Below are 9100 nucleotides of genomic sequence, written 5' to 3'. Positions count from 1 at the left end.
TATTGTGAAAAGAGCCAGGTTTTCAGCCTTTTACAAAAACATTTATGATCAGCTATGGATGAAAGATTTGATGGTAGTTTATTCCAAAACATGGGGGCAAGGTAAGAAAATGAACGGCCACCATTACGAGAGGTTCATATTCGCGGCTGAGCAAGGTATGATTTAGTACCAGACCTTAAGGATCGTCCAGGTACATACCATTGCAGTTTTTTTGCTAGGTAGCCAGGACCAGTATCATACATTGTGTAAGACTTCAGATTTTAAAATGACCTCTTTGACGCATCGGCAGCCAGTGCAGAGTTTTAAGAATCGGGGCGGAAGGAGATCTGGCGGGAAGATTGAGAATAAGTATGGCAGCGGTATTTTGAAGAATCTGGAGCTTGGAAAGCAAATCTTGATTATGTGCTGTAAACAAAGCATTGCCATAATCAAGACGGCTAATAACAAGACCCTGTACCAAAGGTTTCCTCGCTTCTATGGGTAGCCACTTAAAATTTTTATGAAGATTACGCATAATCCCAAAGCAGACGCCTAAAACCTGGTTAATGTGGGCTTTCATGGACAAAGAATTGTCGGTGGTAATGCCTAGGTTGCGTACTGCTAACTTGGGAGAAGGACAAGTACCTAGCTCCGTGGGCCACCAATCCTGCGTCCAGAATTGCTCAGCTCTTCCAAATAGAATAATCTCAGTCTTGCTGCCATTTGGCTGTTGCTTATTTAAGCTCATCCAGTTGTTAATTTGGACCATGCAGCTCTTAAAATGGGATCGTGTGCCACCATAATTAGAGCCACATGTAACAAGCAATTGGGTATCGTCGGCATAAGACACAGTCTCAAAGCCATACGATAACTGATGTCTCCCCCCCCCCTTTTTAATTTTAAGGTCTTACTCTCCCTCCTCCTTGCAGTGCACAGTAGTCTCCTCCCTTCATATGCCCTTTGGGTAATAGCACACATTTATTTCCTAAGGTCTAGATGCCTTTTTAGGTAAGACCTGAAGATCACTTTAGCTGTCTCGCCAGCCTGCTGTTTTCTGAAATAATCATAACAAAAATACATACCTATGTACATACATAGAGGGTTTCTGGCCATCCCTCTTTATCTGTTCATCTGTCATTTACATTTTGCTCCCAACGAGGACAAGATACAACTTGGTGCAAAGGGTCGACCTACTTCAGCCATTTCCTCTTTACTATGAGTGATGACATTATTGCTTGTGGACATTCACCTAAAAAATAGGCCACTTCAGTGTGAACACTGGTAAAGTGATCTCTCTCTCACTCACTCACTCACTCACTCACTCACTCACTCACTCACTCACTCACTCACTCACTCTCCACACCCAGCATTTGTGTCAAAACCCAAGAGATCACATTTACATGGCTGCAGCCATGACATTTTCCCGTGCTTGGCCCTCAAAGCCAATGCCATACCTCATGGCCTTCTATCATCCATTGCTACTGCTACCAAACCACTCATTTCATTGTCATCACGCCAAACATTTGTGCCAAAATGCTGGATATACCATCGACATAGAAGAAGGGGTACATCTTCTTAGCTTTCTCTGTGCCTGGCCTTCGAGAGCCAGGCAGCTCAAAGCACACTATTGGTGACCTATAATCTATAAGGATTGTTATGAAACCACATGTGAACAGGTTAATTTAGCTGATTGTGAAGCACTATATTTTCAATTGTAAGTTGGATAATCACTCAAGGTTTTATGGTCTATTGATATACCTCGGGGTTCTAAACTGAAAGCGCTTAGTGATTTTCTTGATACCATTATACATTATTCAAATTTTTCAATAATAAGGGATTTCAGTCTTCATTTGGAAGACACATTCAATAAAGATGCAAAAACACTCCTGGATAACATGAAGGGATTTGACCCGAAACTACTGAAAACCACTCTGACACATACTGCAGGACACATGCTTGATTTTCTCAAGCTTATAATCGATCAATCAATTAATCTTTATTCGGCCAATTTTTGGCCATAAAAGACAGAAAGCAATCTGACATTAAAAAACATTTATATAAAGTGCAAGATGCCAAATAAAATAGATAAAACGTGTTAAAAAACCTTGATAATAAAGTGTAAAATCCAGAATGTAAAAAGTAGCAAACACATAAATATTGTTGCAACAGAGCAGCCCATCAATGGTTTTTTAGTTCTAACTGCAGCTTATAGAAAAAAGCCTAGCCTGAAGCAAATAGCAGGTGTATTCAGTAGTTGCAGATGGTACAAAGCATCTCTACATTTGCGATTGCCCAGTGATTTTAAAGGAGGTTTGAGCAGAAATCTGCAATGGTATCTAATAAAGTTGCAGAAAAACATATGTTCAGAAATCCCATCACAGGAACAAGTTAAATCATGTGCCCCCCAACATATCAGTTGGATTTCCTGCGCTCATGAGCAGCCAAACCGTACCAGCCTTAAAATGGAAAAGGAGAGACCTCTCCCCTAGAGTGAGGCAAAGTGTCAAATAAAAACCGGGTTCTGCGCTAGCAAAGTGTCTGTGAAAAACCAATACCTTGTTTTTCATTAACTCAGTTTGCTGCGTTCTAGCATCACAAAAATCCCAAAAGTGGCTCTTGACCAATGATTTGGGGACAAAAAAAGAGAAGCCAATCCCAGCTCCTGAAATGTGCGTGAGATGTAATTTAGCCATTTATCCAAATTGAGGCAATCCAGGTTGAAATCTCTACGGAGTTGAGCGTGCGGATTAGCCCACACTCTAGTAGTGCTAACTGAAGCTTGTTGGCTATGTATCACTGGTTTAGCTTCAGGTGCATAATATGACAGGAGGCTATGGGTGGCAAGTGTAAAAGTCTCCGACATATACCATTTTCTTCTCTCTGGAGAAGGGCACTCTTGTGGCATCTCCCAAACCCGGCCCCATACGTGGTAGCTGGGACACACTGCTTTATATACTTTCAGCAGTGGTCAGATGGTTCCCCTTGTGCATGGCAGATTGAAAATTGTCCCAGCTGACCTACTCTGCTTAAGACATGAACTGTTCAGCTGGGGCTGCCAGGACCCCGAAGCATTAAAAATACCTTCCAAGTAGCTAAAGTTATTTACGCAATGCAGTGACTGACCCTTGATAACAATCCTGCCTGGACCACAGGCCTTGATCTGGGACTTGCCATATTTGGTAACGAAGTCAAGACTAATCATGAAATGGACAAAACAGTCCACCAATGCCTGGTGTTTGGTGTCCGGGCCAGCAGAACAGCGTCATCCAGGTAGAGCAATGCTGGCACCTGATTACCAGCAACTCGAGGCGTGTGTACAGGGGTTAGTGTCAAGTGTGGGCAGAGGTCATTAATATATAGTATAAAAAACAGAGGGCCAAAATGCAGCCTTCGCGCACTCCGCGATTCATACCGACTTCAGGGGACATTTCCAGTTCAAACTCACCCGCATCTTGACTGTTCAATCAGTGCAAATTATGCAAGAAATTCACCAGGGATGTGTTGACTCCCATATCTAGCAACCTCAACCACAGCCTGGTCCTTTTGACAGAATCAAAAGCTGTAGAGAAGTCCATAAAAACTAGGTACAGAGGGCAGTACCTGGCATTGATGTATTTGTTGACGATGAGCCTCAAATTTAGGCACTGCTCTACCGTACCCAGCACATGGTGGGATCCAAACTACTTAAACTTACTGTGGGAGGCTACGCTCCCCATTAATTGGTTCAACCATTTGATGTTACATTTTAGTATCAGTCGCAGTTCTTTGACAAAGCTAAATAAGAAGGCTAGTCACCCCATAGTTATTAGGGCCTGGAACAAAATTGATTTAAATTCATTTGTTAAGACTGTGGATGCCTCTAAGCTTACTAAAGGCAGCGACCCTAATGAAGCTGCAGTTGAATTTTTATTTGGATTAATGAGTCAGCTCTTCAGGTAGCACCCCTCAAATTGGTGAAAAACCACAGAAGTCATCCCCCAGCTTCCTGGTACTCTCAATCGTTGAAGGATTTTAAGAAGAAGTGTCGGAAACAAGAAAAATTCTGGAGGCGTAATTATTCCCAAGTGGAAAGGGCAAAATACAAAGTGATTATCCAGGAATATAAGTCCCTGATTAAAGCTGAAAAGACTGGTTTTTTTTTCCAGATAAGACTAGATTGGCCACTAAATCTCAAAGGAAATTCTTCAAAACGATACAGACTCTGTCGCGCCTGCCCTCTGTTAGTCCAATACTCCCAAGTAAAAAGCTTTGTGACGTTTTGGCAGATTCTTGTAGTAAAAAGGTTGAGGATGTCTATGATGAGCTAAGTGCGATTTGAGAGGAATGTTTGTCCCCTGGCAAGGAATACCGTTGAGATGAAAATACTTTGGCATTCTATATTTTCCCAATTTTGAAACCTGAGCGTGTAAAGGAACGGATGCAGACCACAAAATCAGGCACCCTAGCAGACCCGTGCTCTCCTTAAGTGATAGATGAGATCACTGGATGTATTGCTGCACCACTTGCTGCACTGTTGAACAACATTATTAGGGTAGGAATTGTTCGTAAGAAATGGAAATTGGCATTGATCCTACCATTATTTAAAAATAAAACCCCAATGTAGAGAAGAATTACACCCCAATCTCGCGACTCCCCAGCTAAAATTTTAGAGAGACACTTAAATATTTAAATTTATGGATCAAAACGAGATCTTGGATGAGGCCCAGTTTAGATTTAGGAAAGCCCTCAGTATGGAACCTGCCTTCATGGCAGCTACAGAGGTGATTCGAGACATACTGGATAAAGGTGGGAAGGCTGCGGTGGTGCTTTTAGACTTGTCCGCAGCCTTTGACACAGTTAGTCAATCAGTGTTAAAACATTGGCTGACAGAAGTAAGATTTGGAGGGTCCGCTTTCAATCTTCTCTGTTCCTTCCTTGATGTCAAGGAACAATCAGTTTCCCTAGGCTATTTTTCTTCTAAATCCTTTACCTTGCCATGTGGTGTCCCGCAGGGGTCATCGTTGAGTCCCATGCTATTCAATCTGTATGTGGCTCCTTTAGCTAAATTGATAAAAACTTTTGGCTTCTCTACTATATCCCATGCTGATGATACCCAAATAGTGGTATCTCTCACCAACGGCTTAGAGGAAGTGGCCGAATGATTTCACAACTACATGATAGCCATAGTGAATTGGATGGATGAGCACCCACTGTCCTAAGCTTATTTCCAATATGACAGAGGTGCTGATCTTTGGTAAAGATATCTCCTTTTGGGACAACACATGGTGACCCCAAGACCTGGGCGTTTTGCTCACTTCTGTTTCATCAGTACGAATTCTGGGAATTATGTTTGATTCCAAACTTACCTTTGTAGAGCAGACCAACCAGCTTATGCTGCTTTATGTTAAAAATCTTAAAGGTTATTCCCATCATACCATACGATCTCAGGAATACTGTTATTAATCTAGTTTTTTCGAGACTGGACTACTGCAATGTCCTTTATTTGGGCATGCAAAAGCTGCAAAGGATTCAGAATGCAGCAGCTTGGTTGCTCTATAGTATCTAAGAAGTTTGATTCCGTCTCGGCCCACTTGGCTGATCTTCACTGGCTCCCTTTTAAGAAAAGGGTAGACTTTAAAGCTCTTTGTACAGCCCATAAATCTCTTTATCTGTGCGAACTGCAGGTCAAAGAATGTAGTGGTACCAAGGATTTAGAAAGCCTCTTGGGCCGGCAGAGGGTTTGTGTATTATGCCTCGAAGCTCTGGAATTCCATACTTGAGAGTATGATCCAATCTGCAGAAGTTTCAGAAACATTTGAAAGCCTGGCGTTTTACTCTCATTTTAATTTCTGACTGGGCCTGGTGTAGAGGATCCATAGCAGATATACAGGGCCAAGACTCCTCCGGGCATATGTTGTGCTTTATGAATTAAAATCTGCAGCCTCTAATTACACTACATTGAAATTTGTTTTTATTGACTCTGTCGGTGATAAGAAATAAACCACTATAATTTATTTTCTGGATTGATGTCACCCCTTGCTTGGACCTGTGACTACTGGTGGGCAACCTGATTTTAAATTATCAGTTCAAACAGTAACTTACAATAGCGGTCTTTGACTCCACGCCCTTCTTCAGGTTCATGGATATTTTCCACCATTTTAGAATGGAGCATAATTCAAACAAATCTCAATATGCATTATCATTACAGTTAATTAGTTCAGTCAATGATGAGTTTGTTAGGTTTGAAAACCTTTATGCTTCATTAAGAGCTTAGTAGATTTGTTTTTGTCTTTTTATTCAATTAGTAAGTCAGATGAATCCGTTTACAGAAATATCAAGAAATTCATGTTTCGAAATCAATAAAAGGTATGAAATAGACAAGCGTATTCCATAAAGGAATTAGTCCCGATTCTATATTAAGTTAGAATCTGGTTGGAATAGAACCCATGAAGAGTTCTTGGAAAGATTGAGATCTGTGGAGCATTCGAAAAGTCGAATTTCTCATAAAGAGCAGTTCAGCAAAACTCAGCCGAGTCTCCCTTTGTGAGCAGCAGGTGCTGCCGTAGCTACACCCGGAAAATCATAAATACCACAAGAACCAATGAATCTATGAGCGGCTGCCAAGAAAGAGAGTGAGGAGAATCACAGAAAGGGCAAAGGCGAAAGCTCTCTGTGTGTCTCGGAGTATTCTAACAAGGAATCATGCACTCCTATAAAACTCTAAAACATGTATCAATCCATTTCGATGTTAGATCGCGACGAGCCACTTAAAAGCAAGCATCCAATGGTTTGCAACTTCTTCTTTCGTTTGTTTCTACGGCAAACTTATGATGTTGACAAACCACAACCTAAAAGTATCAGTTAGTTGCTAGACATCTATGTATTTGTTACTGTTGGTCTGAGTTCTCATGAGAACTCCAGCTATTCTAAAATATCAGCTATTCAAAATTTCATTGCGTAACAATGAACTTCTCAACAACATCCTGATGAAGTCAGGAGATTCACATTTCTATATAAGCATTAAATGTTTGAATATACTAGTCTCCATTCAACATTGTATATATGGTGAATAAAGTAAATACGATGAGAACATTCAGCCCAAGAAAAGAAGAAATACATTTGAATAAAGTTGGCATATTCTACAGCAATGATAGTTTTAGCAACTCATTTTGGGGTCGTCAAAAAAGTACATTTGTGCATAGTTCAGCATTTCTAAAAAACATTTAATGACTGAGGAAAAGAAAATAAGAAAGATAAAAAAAATGATGAGGCATAGTCTTGCCCTTGCAATGAAATTACAGTAGAAATTAGTGCTTAGTGCAAATAAACAAGCTGCACGTTAATTTTTACACATCTTTTAAAGGCACATTTTCTTACATGTCCAGATCTGCAAAGTAGTTTCACGATAAGGACTAGCTAGCGTTCAGCTTTATTTTTAGGTTTATTTGAGCCAAATTTTCCTGCTCTATCAAACCTCTCAACTGATGGTTATCTTTAACCACCACACAAATTCATTCTGCATGTGAGTTCATGTCAGAGTGCACCTTCATCATCAGTTGTGTCTTGTCATTTCCGTTTTGAATTCTAAATCTAAGTGATTTCCTGTAATCATCATTCATAATGCCATTCAATCCTAAATCTTTCATATAACTTTCTCTGCTTTGTTTCTTCCCTTTTTCATAAAATATATCTACAGCTCATAAACAAGGCATGAAGAAAAATCAAGCAAAGCACCAATATTATTATTGGCATAAGCATCGCCTTCAATATACCCTTTCCTCCTGTTGAAAACCAATTTCCAATTTTATAAACTCCTTTTCCAAAAGTTCCAAAATCACTAGGTGCTTCCAGCTTGTGTAACTCAGGTACCAAGTCTGAAATGTAACTTGCAAATCCTTCTATTTCCTTACTTTCATCAAGTATACGCGATGAGCAGTGAGTTAATTTAAGCACTTTGCAGACTCTGCCTTTATCTGTGAGTAAAATGTCTAGTGAAAGTAGGTCTTGAAGAACCATGGACTGTATAGCAACTAACTCAGTATTAACTACAAGCAAAGCTCAAGATGTGCTCTTTGCCATTTTGTCAGCAACGGTAGCTGACATTTGCATGATCTGCACTGGCTCCTCGTGGCCCAACGAGTCAAATTCAAAGCCGTTCCTCTGGCCCGTGCAGCCCTCCACGGATCTGGCCTGCTCTACCTTAGGAAACGTTTCAGCTTTTACGTGCCACGAAGACAACTGTGGTCAGCTACGCAGTGTCTGGCAATGAGCCCCCGCTTTCGTCTTACAAGAATGGGGGGCAGCTCCCTATCCTTTAAGGCAGCAGAAGCTTGGAATTCCCTTCCATACGAGCTGCATAACACTCAAGACCCTAGGCTGTTTAGGAAATGTCTAAAAACTCTGCTGTTCATCTAATCTGCAGTTTAGTTTATCTCCTTATCATTTGGCTTGCGTGCCGGGACTCTCTTGAGTAGCCATGCACGGTATAAATGTTAATAACCTAAAATAACATAACTTTCTAATATTTTCGTCATTTTATGATGACTCCTATGGGTGGAATGATTGTACCAAATATGTCTCCCACTAATCCATTTCTAGTTTTTGTATTTCGTTTATTTTTATGTGCTGGTGCCATAGTTAATGCAATTAAGCTTTGTACATGGTACATTTTACGAATTAGTACACCTAAATAACAAATTCCTTCCCAGTTAGCAGACAACAAGAAATAAGCATTCTGTCCACAAAAAATGTAATAAACACAAGGAATCATGTTTTCTTCTCCTTGTAAAATTTGCCACATCCCTCCCATCAGTTCAAATGAGTTTTCACAACTACTAATCCCTACATGTCTGTCTCGTTTAGGTGTGCTTCTTCTGTAAACGTAAACCTTCCCTTTGTGTTGGCTGTCTAGTCTTAACTTTGGGTAAACCATTTTATTTCTAAACTCGTCTTCCGTTCTACAAATGTTCTTTGAAATATTACTATCTTTATCCTTGGCTCATGTTATGTTATTGTATCTTTCCTCTAAAGCCATTATGAATACTTTGTCCATTGGTCGCATTAAGCATGTTAAATTGTTCATGTAAGCCTTAACACTATCTATGGGTTTATGTGAAAAGAAGTAGTACCAAGTTATATCCAT

The sequence above is a fragment of the Triturus cristatus genome, chromosome 8, assembly GCF_964204655.1.
Source record: "Triturus cristatus chromosome 8, aTriCri1.1, whole genome shotgun sequence".
NCBI lineage: Eukaryota > Metazoa > Chordata > Amphibia > Caudata > Salamandridae > Triturus > Triturus cristatus.
This window is presented reverse-complemented; position numbering follows the sequence as displayed.